Source organism: Canis lupus, chromosome 36, assembly GCF_003254725.2.
Source record: "Canis lupus dingo isolate Sandy chromosome 36, ASM325472v2, whole genome shotgun sequence".
Lineage (NCBI taxonomy): Eukaryota > Metazoa > Chordata > Mammalia > Carnivora > Canidae > Canis > Canis lupus.
This window is the reverse complement of record NC_064278.1, coordinates 1,445,501-1,464,230: the sequence shown is the minus strand read 5'-3', so window position 1 is coordinate 1,464,230 and position 18,730 is coordinate 1,445,501. Positions and strand designations below refer to the sequence as shown.

Genomic DNA, 18,730 nt, shown 5'->3' with positions numbered 1-18,730 from the left:
GAATTTCCCTGAGAGGCAACCAGCAAGTAGATTAGACTAAATACATTTTACAAATAAAAAAAGTTCAGACTAGATATACTTATCCTTGTTCCTCTGGTTGAACATAACTCAAAATCCTAAACACTATATATAAAGGAAAAAAAAAACCTGAAAGCTGGAGAAACCGAAAAAGTCAAAATGGCAGGGAATCCCAATGACCAAAGTAAGACATGGCAACTAAATCAGTGTTGGTTCCTTTATTTTCTGTTTTAAGATTTTATTTATTTATTTGATAGGGAGGGGGCAAGAGAGAGCACAAGTGGGGACAGAGGGAAAGGGAGAAACAGATTCCCTGTTGAGCAAGGAGCCCAGACTCAGGGCTCCATCCCAGGACCCTGAGATCATGACCCAAGCCAGGGGCAGACACTTAACCAACTGGGCCACCCAGGTGCCCCAATTCAGTGAGTTTTCTCTTTGCTTCATATATTCCAGACTTGAAGTAAAGAACTGGCAACTGAGAAACTCCAATGGGCACAGATATAAAAGCCCCCAAAAAAGTCTGCTTTTTCTAGCCAAAGGACAAGGACAATGGCAGTCCACCAAGACTGAGAGTCAAACACCACCGAAAAACTTTTGTTCTGTCCCATTCGCATCTGCAAATATTAAGTGAGGAGCCTAGATTTCCATCCTTACTGGACGCTAACAAATTATCCCCAACTTACTGCTAGAGAGGTCTCACAGAAACTGAGTAGATGCCTCCCACCATCACCCTTGCTGGCAGGGGAGACCACATGTGGAACCTGGACTTCTACCCCCAGTTGGTAGTAACAAGGTGCCCTCCTCCTTCCTTCTTTTGTGATGGTGGTGAGAGTGTCACAGTGTAGTGTCATAATGTCAGGGAGGCCTACTCGAAATAAAGAATTTTCATCAGTAACCATGACAACCCCTTCAGCTCATAGAGTCAGTAGAAGCCACCTGGGGAGCAAGAAAGTGGCATTCCTAAACTTCCCAGCCATGGACGTATTAGTGGAGGCCTAGTAGGGGGACAGGATTGCCACCCCTGCCTAACAGTAAGGAGGGCACTCCGATGTCAGGATAGGGTGAGTGAGAACCCAAGTCTCATAAAATGTCCATTAGTCATCCCAAGAACCAGGAAGGTCCCAAACTGAGTGATAAAAGACAACCAGCAGATACCAAAACAAAGAAGCAGATATATTAGTTATCTGAGAAATAATTTAAAGCATATATCCTAAAAATGTTTGAATGACCAGTTGAAAAAAATGCTTAAAAAATGGGAAAAGTCCCAGCAGACATACAGCAAATATAAAGAAAAACAAAATGAAATTTTGTAAGTGAAAACACAATAATTGAAATAAAAATTACCAGGGACAAAGAATATTAAAAAATGGTAAAAGAGCCAATCCACCAAGAAGACATAACAACTCATAATGTGTATGTAACAAACAGCATAGATGAAAAATACATTTTAAAAAAAGAGAAAAAAGAAAACTACATGAAACAAAATTTGATAGGAATAAAAAGAGAAATACACAAATTAACAACTATAGTTGGAGACTCCAAAACCCCTCTTTCCACAATTCATAAAATAACTACAGAGAAGTGTAAGAAGGATACAGAACAACTAGAAACATCATTAATCAATAGGATCTAATCAACATTTACAAAATATTCTACTAATCAACATCAAAATTTGCATTCCTTTCCAGGACCCACAGAACCTATACCAAGATAGAGTATACACTGGGCTATAAAACAAACCTCATCAACTCGGAGAAATTTGAAATCATGCATCATGTGTGCACCAACCACAACCAGAAATCAGTGACGGGAAAATAAAAGGAGGGGTTCCAGGGTGGCTTAGTCGGGTAAGCATCAGCCTTAAGCTCCTGTCATGATCTCAGGATCCTGGGATCAAGCCCTGCACTGGGCTTCCTACTCAGTGGGGAGGAGTCTGCTTCTCCCTCTTTCTCTGCTGCTCCCCCTGCTTGTGCTCTCTCATTCACACACACACACACACACACACACACTCTCTCTCTCTCTCTCTCTCTCTCTCATATGAATAAATAAAATCTTAAAAAAAGATAACAAGAAAATTTCCAAATACTTAGAAATTAAACAACAAACTTCTAAATAATTCATGGGTCAAGTGGAAGTTTTAGAAAAATCAAAAGAGTACATTGAACTCATGAATAAAAAATACAATGTATCTTACGTAGTCCAAGACAGCTAAAGCAATGCTAGAGGTAAATTTACAGCAGGAAATACGTATATCAGAAAAGAGCAAAGTACCTTATCTCAAGGACCTAGAAAAAGAAAAGAAAAAAAAAAAAAGTAACCAGAAAAAAAGAAATGAGCACATGCCAATGAATTGAAAAAATAAAAACAACTAAAAAAAAATGTTACAAATAGCTTTTTGTTTAAAATGATCAATAAAAGTGACAAATCTTTATCAAGATCTAACAAAAAATGAAGATACAAATGGCCAATATCAGTAACGAAACAAGGGACACCATTATAGACCCTGTAGACATTAGAATGTTATTAAGGTAATACTACAAACATTTTACAGACAAAAGTTTGACAACTTTGATAAAATGAACTAATTCCTTAAAAAAATAAACTAACGGGATGCCTGGATGGCTCAGTGGTTGAGCATCTGCCTTCGGCTCAGTGTGGTCCTGCGGTCCTGAAATCAAGTCTTACGCCAGGCTCCACACAGAGAGCCTGGTTCTCCCTCTTCCTATGTCTCTGCCTCTCTCTCTGTGTCTCTCATGAATAAATAAATAAAATCTTAAAAAACAATAATAAAATAAACTAATACAAAAGAAAATAGAAAATTTGAATACTCTAGCTGTAAAGAAATTGAATTCCTAGTTAAAAACTCCTAAAATAGATATCGTCAGGCTGGTTTCACCACAGAATTCTACAAAATATTTTTAAAAGAATTAATACCAATTTCCAAATAATCCCTTCCCAAAATATAGAAGAGAAAGAAAAAAAATCATTTTTTAAAAATTTTTACTTATTTATGATAGTCACAGAGAGAGAGAGGCAGAGACATAGGCAGAGGGAGAAGCAGGCTCCATGCACCCGGAGCTCGACATGGGATTTGATCCTGGGTCTCTAGGATAGCGCCCTGGGCCAAAGGCAGGCGCTAAGCTGCTGCGCCACCCAGGGATTCCAGAAAAGATCATTTTATGAAGTTAGTTATCACCCTATTACCAAAACAAAAACAGTAAAATCCAAAGAAACCTACAGATCAAAATCCCTCATGAATACAAATGCCAAAATCTCTAACAAATATATGCAAATAAAATGCAACTACATATAAAAAGAATTATAAACCATGACCAGTGAGGTTTATTCCAGGAATGCAAGGGTAGTTCAATATTTAAAAATCAATCAATATAATCCTATATTAGCCTACTAAAAAAGAAAAATTAATCAATTGATACAGAAAAAGTATTTGATAAAATACCCATTCATAATAAAAACACTCAGAAAAATAAGAATAGAGGGGAGAGTTTTTCACCTTTATAAAGAAGTCTACAAAAACTATATGTAATGCTATATTTAATGTTCAAACAACTAAATGCTTCTAAAAAGGAGAATAAAGCAGAAATGTCCACACCAGGGGCTCCTGGGTGGCTCAGTAGGTTGAGCATCTAACTCTTGATTTCAGCTCAGGTCATGATCTCAGGGTTGTGAGCTCTAGCCCCAAATCTGGCACCTCTCAGTGGGGAGTCCGCTTGAGATTCTCTCTCTCTCTCTCTCTGCCCCTCTCCTCACCACTCATATGCACTCTCTCTCTCTCTCTCTCTCTCTCAAAAAAAAAAAAAAATGTCCACACCAATAAATTGTATTCAATGGAGTGCTAGAGGCTCAAGAAACATAATTGTACAATTATGCAAGAAAATAAAATTCATTCACATCAGAAAAAAACCTTATTAATAAAACTGTGCTTTTTCATAGACGACATGATTTTCTATATAGAAAAATCCAACAAATAAAAAAAAATTAAAAAACCTCCTGGAACCAGTGAGTGCGTACAGCAAGGTTACAACAATATGTCATAGTCTATTCAGGCTGCTAACAGAATTGTTATAGACCGAGCAACTTATAAACAAACAGAAATGTCTTTCGCATGGTTCTAGAAACTAAGAAGTCCAAGATTAAAGCACTAGCAAATTTATTGTCTGGTGTAGATCCACTTCCCGGTTCACAGATAATCATCTCTTCATTGTGTCCTTACATGGCAGAAGGGGTAGCAGAGCTTTTTTGGGGTCTCTTTTCTAAGGACACTACTGCTAATCAACCTCCAAAGGGCCCCTTCCAAAGACCACATTTTTGGGGGTTGGATCTCAATATGGGGGGTGATGCAAACATTCAGTCTATATCACAGTAGAATATAAATATAAAAATATCTATTTTATTTCTATATATAAGCAATGAACACATAAATACCCAAATAAAAAAAGCATTTGTGATTAATTAAAAAATACTTAGAAGTAAATCTAACAAAACATATACAGGATCTGTATGCTAAAAAACTACAAAATGTGATGGAATAAATCAAAGATACACATAAATGGAGAGACATACTTTGTTCCTGAATTGGAAGATGTGAAATAATAAAGATCTCAATTATCTTCCAAATTGAACTATAGGTTTATTTTTTTTTAACTTTTTTTTAACTATAGGTTTAAAGCAATTTATTTTAAAATCCTAGCAAGATGTTTTACATTGATCAGTGAAATAAAATAGAGTATTCAGAAGCAGATGCACACAAATATGCCCAATTTCAGTTGAGGTATCAAAGTAATTCAACAGAGGAAAGACGGCCCCTTCAATAAATGCTGCTAGAGCAATTCAACATCCAGTGTCACACACGAAAAAATGAATCTTGAGCTAAATCTCATACTTTATACGAAAATTAATTCAAATTGATAAAAGATGTAAAGGTAAAATATGAAACTAAAAAATTGTTAGAAAAAAAATGGAAGACATGTTTTGGGATCTAGGGCTAGGGAAAGGACTTATACCCAACACCAAAAACACCATTTGCAAAGGGCAAAGTTGATAAATTGGATCTCATCAAAATTAAAAACTTTAGACCCTGTAAAGAATATCTGCAAACTAGTGTCTGGAATAGATAAATTTCAAAATTCAAAAATTTTAAAAACTACAATTAGAACATGGGGAAAGGAAATTATCCATTTTACTGAAAAGAATATACAGATCTATTTTTTTATTATTATTTATTCATGAGAGACACAGAGAGAGAGGCAGAGGAAGAAGCAGGTTCCCTTTGGGGAATCCAACACGGGAACTCCATCCCATGATCCTGGGATCAAGACCTAAGCCAAAGACTAAGACTCAACCACTGAGCCACCCAGGTGCCCCAGGATGTACAGGTTTACAGATGGTAAATAAGTCCAATACAGTTAACCAGTAGGTAAATGCAAATTAAAACCACAATGAGACACCTATGGGAATGGCTAAAATAAAAAAATTCATCAATACCAATACTAGCAAAGATGCAGAGATGTAAATGGTACATTATGGAAAAGAGGTTGGCACTTTGTTAAAAAAAAATAAACATATATCTTTATGTTTGCATTCTTGGTCATCCAGAGAGATTAAAAATTTCTATTCATGGGGCAGCCCAGGTGGCTCAGCGGTTTAGCGTCTGCCTTCAGCCCAGGACGTGATCCTGGAGTCCCAGGATCGAGTCCCATGTCGGGCTCCCTGCACGGAGCCTGCTTCTCCCTCTGCCTGTGTCTCTGCCTCTCTCTCTCACTCTCTCTCTCTGTCTCTCATGAATAAATAAAATCTTTTTAAAAATTTCTACTCATATATAAATACATGAATATTTATTAGAAGCTTTATTCATAATAGCTAAAAAATAGAAACAACTCAGCTATCATCCAAAGGGTGAACGGTTAAACATAGTGTGCTAGATTGATACCACAAGGTTGTACTCACAATACAAAAACAAACAAACAGAAAACCACACTAGTGAAACGTAAAACAATCAGGATGAATTTCCAGAGAATTGTGCTGAGTGGAAAAAAAATCATAAGGTGTTACATGTTGTATGCTTCTATTTACATGATAGTCTTGAAGGGACAAAATTAGAGAATTAGAGAACAAGTTAGTGGATCAGCTGTTATGGAAAAGGAGAATGTGGGAGGGAAGCAGGGATGGCTCTAAATGGGCAAAATGGGCAAGCCACGTAGTGATGGAAATGTTCTGTATTTTGACTGTTCCAGTGTCAGTTTGTTGTGATACTGAACTGTGGTTTTGTATTTGCATATCCCTTAGGGGAAACATGGTCAAGGGTACAGGGGATCTCCTGTATGGCTTTATAAGAGCATATGAATCAACAATTATTGCAAAACAAAAAGTTTACTTAAAAAAATTAAAGCTCAAAAATGTTAATTGGCCCTGAAATTGGCAAGAAATATGCCCACACCCTTTCTACTGAGTCACTCTGCCTGAGTTAATCAGAGTAAAAAGACAGGATAGAGTCACAATAAATGCTTGAAATGAAAGAAGTAATCAGAAAGGAAGAGCTGACTGTTCTAAAGGAGGCAGATCAGGAGAAAAAGCCAAGTCGGAAACAAGGTCAAGAATAGGAGGTCTCCGTCAAAAGGTTAAACCAAAATTTTAAGATTTCTGCTTGAAATTTTTTTTAACAGTTCACTGATTTATTAGATGAGCAAACATATATCCATATAATCAATGAAAACTGTATGATATATAAAATAATTTTTTAAATGTTGGGAATTAGCATCACCATCCATTATTGAAATAACAAGAAAAACTTCACAGATTTTATTCAAACACGAGAAGTGGGTAACTCCTTTAAGACCTCAAATGCCAGTGGGTGTCTGGGATGCTGGAGAAAGGCACCTTTGTAGGCAAACACACTCCCCTAGAGATTTGGAGAGTACATCTGATGACTAATGTTTCAGAAAAATGCTACTGAGTTAAAAGATACTGCATGGTATTTTAATTAGGACAGGGAGACTAACACCAAGCTACTCTCAGCATGGCTCAACACTTCTGCTATGAAAAAAGCAGACGTAGGGAAGAGGAAAATGAAAATGCCTAGGAGTTTCAAGCACTTGGCTACCTTACTCCTGATGGCACTTCTCCATTTTCACTGGTTACAGGTTAGCTGCCATGTGACAAAGCTACCCAGGGACCAATCTGAACCAGAAGTCAACTGACGAATATTTATGGAGGACCCGCCAAGAAATAGTACTTGGGAAAAGCATTGCATCAAATCTGTCAAAAGGATTTAAAAATGTAATAAAGGTAAAATTACAAAAAAAGTATATTATAAATAGTGCCATTATGAACATCAAGTTCAAGAATAAACAGGTCAGCGGTATAGCACTATGACTTGTTCCAACATTGACTCACTATGTACCTTTCTTTGCACAAGTTTCTGAATGTCGTTGAAGTTCTCAGCTTCTCCATTGATAAAGTTAGAAGATTTTAAACATAGCGTTTTTATAAAGAGCAAATGAGATAACAGACATTGATTGCTTGTAAAAAGGAAAAAAAAAAAAAGAAGCAGAAAAATCAAGTCTAAATTTAAGTCTTGTTCCCAAGGCTAAAAAAGATATTCAGGTTATAAGATATTTGACTAAAGCTTCTTTTGTATCCTACAAATTAAATTGCCTTACAAACTTAAAAAAAAAAAAAACAGTTTACATTCATCATATTCCCACCTTAAAATATAATTTTGTGTTTTTAAACAGTAAATATGCTTTTTTAAATGAGTATTCTAATTAATGCCTATGAAATTCATGAGTTTGCCCAGATCCAGATCTTGTGGACTCAGCTGAATTGAACCTAAACCAAATACTAGACTTCCTAGTGGAAATATCAAATATAGTTCCACTACAAATCTGAGTAAGAAATTTAATGAGAAAACTGTCCTTATGAGGAATCATCATGATTGTAAAGCAGTTGACTGAGTCTTTGATTTTTTAGCTCTAGCTCAATACTATAAAGAACCTAAGAGGTATTCATGTTAATTTCTAAGCCCTTTCATCAGCATACTCACACTATTATCACATATCTATTTATGGTACTTAGATTCATTGCTATAAAAATTATGACTTTAACTGTCATATACATAAGCCTATCTTTGCAGATATGTACTTTTTATAGATCATTTTAGCAAAGATAAAGCTATTCTAGAAATCTATAATTATAAATAACTATGGGATATAGTTATCAGTAATTTAATAGACACAGAAACTTTGTCTCATGACAAAAAAGACCACAAATAAAAGATTCCAATCTGTAATCTGAATATATTCAAGTATTTTTCATTAAAGCAATGTTATTTCAGGACAAAGTCATCTGTAGATATGCTGCAATACATAAATGTCTTTAAATAAAGCTTTCCTAAGCTTTTCTTCCTAAGAAATGTCTTTCCTAAGCTTCCCTTAGGAAGCTTTATAATCTGAAATGAGTAATTCAGTAAATCCTTTGTGATTTCACTTTTAAAAGACTTCAAAGTAAGTTAAATAGAACCAACAAGTGACATGAAAGTGTGCCTTGTGAATAGCAAACTTGATTCCACAATTGTACTACGCGTTCTTCATCTTATTGGATTTGTTGCTGATGTCAGGATTGCTATTCACCTTTCTTCCCAAGAGCACTTCGCACAGTGTATTCTCTCCCTCCTTCCCTTAGACTTGCCAATAATCCATCAATTTTCTTGCCCATTTGAACAAATCAAGCTTGGAGTTCAGTGCTCCTTCCTGAGATATAGATTCGGGTTAGGGAGGCAAAGAACATATCTTTTTGCTCTGGTTTTTTTTTAAGATTTTATTTATTTATTCATGACAGACACAGAGAGAGAGGCAGAGACCCAGGCAGAGGGAGAAGCAGGCTCCATGCAGGGAGCCCGACGTGGGACTCGATCCCGGGTCTCCAGGATCACGCCCTGGGCCGAAGGCAGGTGCTAAACCTCTGGGCCACCCAGGTGCCCCATTTGCTCTGAATTTTTACTTGTATTTCACGGTAGCAAGAAATGTGGCCAATGAGCATCAATTTTGGAAATACACTGGGATTCTCTCCATGACCTAATGTATGTGTGATGTCTGCAAATATCCATAAAAAGTTATTCTTAGTAAGGTACAAGTCACTGTACAATGCATCTAATAAACTGAATTTTCTAACCTTTGTGATAACATCCTTTATATGCCAATTAGATTTTGTTGTTGCTGTTGTTTATTACTTTGGACAGAAATATTGTATCATTGTAGATTTGTCAAATTGCCCTTGTATTTTCATAGTTTTTATTCTTTTATATTTGTTTTTGAGTCTTTTTTTATTTTGTCATCTAAAAGGCAACAGCACTATCATCTAACATACTGTACCTTTTTTGACAATTGTGTTTTTCTATTGAAGGCACCAGTCTCTATCTATTACCTGATATTTTCTAATCATTGAGTTCCTTTTGCCTGGTATACCTTTGTCTATCCATTTGCTGTAATATTTTCCTCTTCCTAACGGACTCATTTCTTTGTCATGCTAAACATCATGAACGAGTCTAAGAACCCCCTTCAAACAGGAAAGTACCTCTGGTCATCAGAGGTGAAGTACTGAGGTTTCAGCCAGCTTTATTTTGCTCTTCTTTTAGTCTCTTTCCCTCAAACCAGAACAAGGAAATTCTCGTTTAGACTCAACAACTGTTCTCCTAGGTTTACCAAGGTCACAAACACTGAAGTCAGCAGAGGAGCAGAGGGCCCCAAGGGGACCAATGCTTTAGCAGACTCTTCTCTGGGGGGAAGAAATCTGTTGTGGTTCCATAGTGAACGATGTCTCTTTGCTCTGAAGCCAATTTCAGCTTCAATTTTTGTTTTAAATTTTTCTGCTCTGATTTCTCCTTCACCCCACTTGTTGAACACATTTTAGAAATTTATCAAACTGTCTTATTTTCTGGGTGTATATGCTTCCTGCTTACCAGGATTCTTGCAGCCTCCTTTCTCCGCACCTACATTTTTCTGCCTTTTCAGTGAAGTTCGGGGAAGGATGGGGAGCTTAAACTCCTACGTGTCACATGCCATTTTGAATCTCAAGCCAATACTATAAATTACATTTTCAGCTATGATTTTCCATATAGACATTGGGAAATAAAATTTTTTGCTCAAATTTATCCAAGTCTAGCTACTTCCATAACCAGAAGATTTTAACAAAGAAAATACATGTCCTGATATCAATAAAATGATTGAATTCTCATAATTTTTAACATAATCAATTCCTTGTCATCCATTTAAAGATCAAATGAAGAAATAAAAAGCCTGAATTGGGAACGGAGAGGAAGCAAAACTTCTATTAAAATACAAGACTGGAGAATGATATAACAAAGTTAAACAAAGTATATTATTATTCCTCTGTAGGAGAAATAAGGCAAATGTGGCCCAAGACAGGTTCATAGAATCCTGGAGGTAACCGAGCAGTGCAGTATGCTTCCTATCAGCACGTGGCCTAGAGTCAGGCTGCAAGGGTTCTTAGCTCAGATGCACCATTAGCCAGCTGTGTGGTTTTAAGCAAGTACTTAACTTCTGACAATCAGGTCATCTGCCATATATATAAAATATGGTACCAGTGTCTGCCTCACAAGGTGATGAGAGGTTTAAATAATACATGAAAACACTTAAAATAAGGACTCGCACATAATTGCTCAATAAATATTTCCTAAGACTTTCTAGATTATTGAAGCTGTTTTTTTCTCAGAAAGTACAGATGTAGTCCTCTCTAGAAACAGTAGTACAACATTAATTCCAGTTACAGGATTTTCTAAGAAGCAGTGTCGTACTGAGTAAAATATTCAGCTATGTGGTACCTAGTACAAAGCTCAAGAAAGATGACTGAAGTGTTTTGTATTGATCTTATTTGTAATTTGTATTATTTTATGTCTAGCTGAATGCAGAGCCAGAACTTGTAGACTCTGACAACACAGAATTTGTGTTTTGATTTTATATCGTGTGCCACAGTAAAATGATTTTAGATGAGAAAGTTGCCATTTTTTGTTATATAAAATTTTCACCGAAAAATATAGGAAAATTAAAAAGAGTCAATACTAAAGCCGACTCTTTAAAAGCAAAAACCCACCATCTGTAGCAGGAGGACTTCATAAAACCCAGGGGTGTCTTCTTACCCAACTGTCAACACCAGGAAATGTGCCAAGGGGACAGATGCTAAAATTGGAAAGTCTCATCTAGGGCGTGACATCAGAATTCTATAATTTCTCTCTAAAAAAGCATCAGTCACCAACACAGCAACAAACTATTAAGCAGAAAATAAAACCAACCTCCTTAATGAAGAATGGCTTCCATTAAGTAGTTTTACTACTAAAACTCTATTACAAAAATGAACATACTGGTTTGTGGGATAGGAGGTAAAATCTGTATTGAGCTCGTTTCCAAGAGACCAGGAGGTATTTTTTTTAATTATTGGCAACAACAGGGAACATATGATCAATAAGGAAAATAATAACAGAGGCCATAACCAAAAATAATTTCCATGACAGTGCAGAGTCAAAGAAAAACAATAAGGAAATCTCTCCTACTGTTTTAACAATACTCTAACGAAGACTTGATAATGAAAATTGATAACACAAAGGTTGCATCCGGCATTGAAAATGGACAACAATCTATAATTAACAAAATTACATGGGGAGTTGATGGGCCAGAAACAGATATCCTTCACTAAAACATACTTCATGCTCATTCAAGAATTGCTGAATTTGGATCTTCACTCCCATTAGATTTTCACTTCTATCAGACAAGAAATTTGGCTTTTAGGATTTTAGAGTCTTCAGCTGTTTTACAGCCAGGCTGAATCTGAAAGTGCACTTGCGGCTTTAGTATCTAAAGTAGAGGTTGCAAACTTCAAGCATGTGCCAAACAGGTGGGTAACACGAATGAGTGAAGCCAGCTATGTGAGAACTGTGGGAACCCAGAGAGAGGATGCCCCGGGTACAGGAGACAGATGCTATTTAGCTTCCTGATAAAAAGCAAGTCTGATATTGTGAAATCTCACTTTTTAAGAGTTAGTTTTAAAATCCACATTTGTATTTGATTCACCAAGTTATGAAGTGTTAGAAGAAGAAACAAGGGGAGGAGAAAGAAATACCAAGCATTACTTTAAAACTATGGGTACCAAATACAATAAACTAAACCCACCACACAGGTTGCCAGATGGTGATCTCAGAAGGGTTTCCATTATAATTAAAGCTCATAAGGGTAAATATAGCTGTTTTGCTTGTTTTGCTTTGTTTGGGGAGTATGAGGATTTAACAATACATACCCCTAAAAATCACATGACTTTTTAAATAAAGATAAAGCCTGTGATTTGCAAATTCTGTTCAGGTTTTTAGCATGTGTGTATACATAGATCTAAACTGGCTAAGAAAAATGAGATTATAAAGCTTTATTCAGCACTCCAATATCAGAAGTAATGCTAGATTTCTCAAGAAATCAAAAGAAAATGAGAGAAATCTAGCAGTTATTTGCTTTATTTCTAAAAGGTAAAAGAGTAATATAAATTTCTATTTGTGTTTCAGGTGAGAAGCACTAATGTAACCCAGTGTGGTTGCTCGTTGGCTTACTCAGTGTTTCAGAGGAAAACAAAATCATGAATACTGACTGTTTTAATGAGATATGAGCTACTAAATACAATTCTAATGAAAGACACTGAGATAAATATATCGTCCTTTCTCCTTTTTAATATATGAGTAAAAACAAATGCAGTAATAAAAATACACCAAAGGCAATAAGGAGTACCAAAGGTGAGTCAACTTCAACTTCAACTGCTCCTTCACTCCAGGAAACCCTTATTACCCAACTTTACTTGATTTCATTCTCAGGAAAACCTATAAGGAAATTTTCTTACCATCTGCCAGACTTTTCCATTTCTATACCTAAATGTCTATTTACAGAAAAGAAAACTCCTATATATGCTTATATGACATCATCATGCCATATTAATCAGTTGCCGAGCACAAATGAAAATGCTGATTTTTCAAATATCAAAATAAGGGCAGAAAGAACACATTTGTCAAAGCATATATGGCAGATTATATCTTGAAGTATTAGCCTGAGTCCTATAGCTTGAGTACTATCCTGTATATTTGTGTGCATTCTTGCCAATACTGAATATCCTACCCAAGGCCCCACGGATTACGGGTTTTCTACTTGGGCTGGTGTGAACCAGAACTCTCCCTGGCTTTGTGTGACTTCAGCTATTGTTCTCTCTTAATCCCTTTGAGTGATTTACTCCCTAGCCTTGGGTAGCTTCCTCAAGCTCATCAGTTGAAGATCACAGATTTCCAAAATTCTAACTCTTTGTAGCTCTCTTCTCTCAGGCATTCTTCCTCATGAGCAATAGCCCCTTTGGTCCTTCTGGGCTCCCAATCCTTTCCTTCACCTGAGGGAAACCTCCAGGCTCACCCGGGTGCCCCCTCTCTGGTCCACAGTCTGGAAACTGCAGTCAGTGAGCAGGAGCAGTCGTAGGCCTCACTTCATTTGTCTCCTGCCTCTCAGGGATCATTGCCCTCCCACGTCTGATAGTCAACATCCTGAAACTTGTTTAATACAGTTTGTTCTTTTTTAGATGTGTCAGGTGAGAAAGTATACCTTGTCTCTGTTAGGCCATCTTTGCTTCACTGAATTTTTTTTCTTTCATGGATCTATAATTTAGAGTAAGAATCTAGGGGCACCTGGGGGGCTCAGTTGGTTAAGCATCTGCCTTCAGCTCAGGTCACAATCTCAGGGTCCTGGGATCGACCCCATGTGGAGCCTGGCGTGGAGCTCCTTGCCCAGTGGAGAGTCTGTTTTTTCCTGTCCTTCTCCCTCCCTCTGCTCATGTTCTCTCTCTCTGTGTCTCTCTCTCAAATAAATAAATAAAATCTTAGAAAAATAAAAATAGAAAGTAAGAATCTGTTCTTTTCTCCCCACATTCATCACCCTTTACAATTCCTATTGCTTCATTAAATATACCCATTGTCAACCCTCAGCGTAGGAAAGTAGTACTAGAAAAGTTAAACCAGGGTAGCCACAAGCCGAATCCAATGTTAGGTCTTCTTGTTTCTGTTTTCTTGCTTTTCTTACTTAGGACTAGTGACTCCCTGTCACTTTCACCCACTCTGAAAAGGCAAGAAACAATGGCAAGAAGGTAAGAGATCCCTTATAGGTTTGATTCTCTTTGTTTTGAAATAGACTCAGATTCTAGACATTAAAATGACTGCAACAAGTGCTGAAATACTTAGGTTTGTGATTTGTTATACCAACCAATGTTATGCTAAGTTCAGGAAAACCATATATAACTTACAGCAATGAGAGAAAAAAAGGATGGAACAAAACGAACAAACTCCAAGAAACACTCAAAAGTCACTGAGTTTCCAGAAACTAATGTCATAATAATACATTGTATACTGTACCCTGGAGCATTAAAAGAAACATAGAAGCCTTTTCTTACAGCCAAGAATTATAATATAAAATCCAAAATTGAACTTACTACATATTTTATTGTATCAAATTAGCTAAAACTGCTTAAGCCACACCATAATATCTTTCTATGAAACAGGCCAAAGCCAATCACTCAAAATCAAATTTTCTCAGTTCTGTTCTCTTTTGCTTCTTCTCAAAGATATTAGATATTAATGGGGATAAAAAAAAGTGAAATATACACCACTGAGGACTTTCTTCAGAAATTCTGACAATCCTGAAGAAATAAATATTAAAATGGTAATTAAATGAAGTCATCTATGATAACATATAAAGAAAAAATTAAATTTTCAGAACAATTGGCAATGTCTCTAGATATGCCTAGTTCCACTTTTAACCTTCTTAATATTCAAAAACAGTTTGTACTAGCATCAATAATTCAAGCAAATTTAATTAACTACATCCCAGCTGAAAACAGAATAATGTAAGATTTTACTAAGTGTATTTCCAGGGTTTTCCCTTCATGTTGGGAGAAAAGTTGCCATATAATTAACCTATTCTTACCCTGTAAGGCTGACTGTCCTGCAATCTCAGGTGGTTTGTGTCAACAGGAACACTCAGTGGTGCTCATTCCAGGGGCCTGGAGCCAGGCCCACAACAAGGGGGCAAAGTCTAGCGAGCTAAACCCCGTCACTACCCCTTGACTGAACATAAATGGAACCTGTGTACTGAGCCGCCTGACTTGTTGTGGATGAGAAAAATGTCCATCTTTTTCCCCATTTTCCTGCTTTCCAATTCAGTCCATGGGATCTCATTTCTTCAGTAAATGACAACCTCTCAGCTTTTGGGTAGCCTTGGGGTCAAGAGCAGTCCTTTACTGATGGTAACAATTCACTCTTACTCCTAAATGGTTCGTTCTCATCTAAAATCAAACTTGGCGGGATGAGCACTGGGTGTTATGCTCTATGTTGGCAAACTGAACTCTAATAAAAAAATAATAATAAAATAAAATAACTTGTATTTCATATGTAATTTTTTCAATCCACATCAGCAGGGGCATGTGGTGGGATCCTTCACTCTTGGTCTCCTCCCTCACCCTCTGTGTCTGCTGCTTCTGTGGAAGTGGAAAGGGCAGTGGGAGTTGGGTGTAGAGAGAGAGCTGAGAAACACTGGCACCTCCGGTTGCAGCTTGTCCAACACTGGCTGTCTTGCTCTCCATCCTAGCAGTCACTAGTTGCTGGTTCTTTTATAGGACACGTGTATGTGTATGTTGTGTGTGTGTGTAGGGGGGAGACTGAGGCACCTTACCATTTCTTATGACTGGTATTTCACAAATTCACTTTCTTTGTTGAGGCAGGCAGCTGGGATATAATGACTTGCTAGCAAGAAGGAAGACTGGGTGGCTCAGTCAGTTGAGCATCCAGCTCAGGTCATGATCTCAGGGGTCGGGGGACTGAGCCCTGTGTCAGGCTCCCTACTCAGTTGGGATCTGCTTGTCCCCCTCTTTCTCTGCCACTCCCCCTGTTCACACACACACACTCTCCCTAAAATAAACAAGCTTTAGAAAAGAAAGAAAGAAATCTCAGACCACGGGAAATCATTCCAGATTTTCTTCTGTTAGATTCCCCTCCCCTCCAGCAGGCAGCCTTCTTGGGCAGGATTCCCCTGAGGGCCTCAGGATGGATGCAGCCCAGCCTCCAGCAAACGAAGGCACCCTTACCATGCAAAATGCGAGATACGTTGGCTGTTGCCAGCAAATTTCCAAGAAATCCCATGAATTCAGTCAGTGAGAACCAAATATGAGTTTAAATTAGAGGTGGTTGTATCATAAAAGTAAGGAAGTTTAAGCTTTGTATCATTCCCTCCCCTCTTGCACGGCCGTTTCCAAGTCTCTGGAAAGAGCCTTAACAATGTGTTCAGATCAAATCAAAAACTTTGTAAAATTCACAAAACTAATGTAAAGAGGAATATAATTAAACCACATCTTGCATAAGCTTCCGGTCCCCTGAAACTAGGATCTTCCCTATATTCATTTGTGCTCACTGAACTGCAAGAGGGATAGACACGTACCAAATTCTCTAGGAACTCTCATTAGGATTTCCCCTCAGCCATCTTCTATGGGATGCGGTGGACAAATGCCCCAGGAGAGCGAACTCCCCAGGAGGCTGACATTCACATTAATCAGTCTCAATAATACCTTTCAAAATGGAAGTTGGCAATGGGCGTTAATAGTAACTGAATCAGTTCTGCTATTTTTTGGAAAATCCTACATAAAGGTATTCAGCACCTCCTTTATATACAGCAAATATCATTTAGTAATTTCAGCTTTGAGCTTCAGCTTTAAAATGCAAGACAGTAAGACATTTTTGTGCAATTCCCTACCACACAAGCATTCACCTGAGACAGCACAGGTGGGTATCACTGACTCAAGCTTCCCCAGGCATCTAAAACAGCTTCCACTTAAAATAAAAATGATAAAAATATTCGGAAGGATATATTTATATTTTATTTTCCTGGAAAAAAAAAACACTTTTTCCCTTAAAGGGACAATGAAAACAAAGCTGACAGTTTGCCAAAATGTTTATTATATCTCAATGAAAAGCAAAACACTGTAGATTATTTTGCAGAAAGTAAGAATCTATGGTTTTTAAATTTAAACTTACAATTAATATAGAGTAAGAAAAAATTACTTAACAATTGGGTTTAAAATAGCCAATTCAGTAAAAGTTATAATACAATAACTAAAAAAAAAAAATAAATTTAATTCTACAATTAAAAGAAAAGGTAAAATGGAATCTGCTAAAAATAAAATGTTTTGATACTCAAAATGGGTTTTTATCATAGGTAGACTGGCTAGTTTAAGTTGGTATAAGGAAACAGATTTTGAAAACCAAAAGGCATACATACCAGCAATAGGCTAAACCAAAAATCAGTACTGAAATTTTCATTTGTTTCCTTTTTCCAATGTTGTGCTGGGCTGACTTGGCCTCTATTTCTTGGAAATGCACTAAACATCTGATTTATTTTCCACTTTTAAAGTAAATTACTGATAAAAGCTAAATGTGTTTTTGTACTTTCCATCCTTGATTAATCCCTAGTGCTTTCAAGTGATCTGTAAATAATACAGATCACATAATGCTTCTGAGTGATATCTTGCCCGATTGTTTTCCACAGGCCCAGAGCCACATACTGAATTTTGATGTGCAGTTCATGAAATAATGCAACGACGAACAGCTAATGAGTTACTTGGGATGCCAGTCTGGTATTTTGTCCAGGAAAAACTTCAAACCAAGTGATGATACAAAGGGGAAAAAAATGATTAAAGCCACAAATCTTTTGAATCCTATTCCAAAATATGACCCTGTAAGACGTTTTTATGTTTCTAAAGAGTCCATTGAAGTCTAGAATTCATTTACCTAAACACCAGTGGGTGAAAGTATGGACTGCCAGGAAGAAAAGGAAGTGAGGGTTGAAATAGAGAGAAAAATATATATAAATCCTATGCTAATTAGGAAACAATGACAAATTTCATAGCAACAAAATTGTCCTGAGATATCTAGGACATTTAGAAATTTAAAATAGAAAGACATGTAGAATCAGACAAGGTGCAAAACTTATTTCTTAACCAGCTGTGCCTCTACAGATAGTTTCATAATGGCAGGAAAAAATGAATATATTGTACTACTAGCAGTTTTTAACCTATAATGTAGGTATCTTGGCTTTTCTCACAAGGATTAAATGAAGACTTTGACATATAAAAGGCAAGTACTCTCAAATTGTGTCCTCATCCACAAATATGAGAAAAATAATGCCTAATTCATGTGGACGTTGTTGAGTAAACAAAAGGCATATTTTAATGAGTTTAAGCGCTTTCCTGGCACATCATAATCAATATACTACAACTGTACTATCACTACATGTCAGTAGAGCACAATGCTGACTTTTTGGCACAGAAAGACTCCCTAAAATGAATTAGCATTTTCATCTTAACAACTCATTTAGTAGGAAAAAAAAAAAATGTTTATCTGAAAATCCATAGGCTGATCCAGGAATCCTCTCCACTTAAAAAAAAAATAAATAAAAAATAAAACTGAATTGTTTTGTTTGAAAAAATACTGAGAGACTTTTTTTTTCAGAGCAAGATACCTGTCTCCTATATGAAAAGATAATTTCATTTGACAATAACTATATAAGACAGTAATGTATAAATATGATCATTAATTCTATAAATAAAAGGTACTAGTTATATG

At 36.6% G+C, this 18,730-nt stretch overlaps 1 protein-coding gene and 1 long non-coding RNA gene across 4 annotated transcripts in view; one reads left to right on the top strand and one right to left on the bottom strand.

Moving 5' to 3' along the window:
• The window catches only part of KCNJ3 (potassium inwardly rectifying channel subfamily J member 3), a 141,147-nt gene that overhangs the window by 91,447 nt on the left and 30,970 nt on the right, over nt 1-18,730 (bottom strand). The gene's annotated exons all lie outside the window — the stretch shown is intronic.
• LOC112674743 (uncharacterized) lies at nt 920-9,188 on the top strand. The gene is made up of 4 exons (XR_003145557.3): nt 920-1,079; nt 1,707-1,865; nt 7,179-7,323; nt 8,875-9,188. It is a non-coding gene; the product is annotated as an uncharacterized LOC112674743 (long non-coding RNA).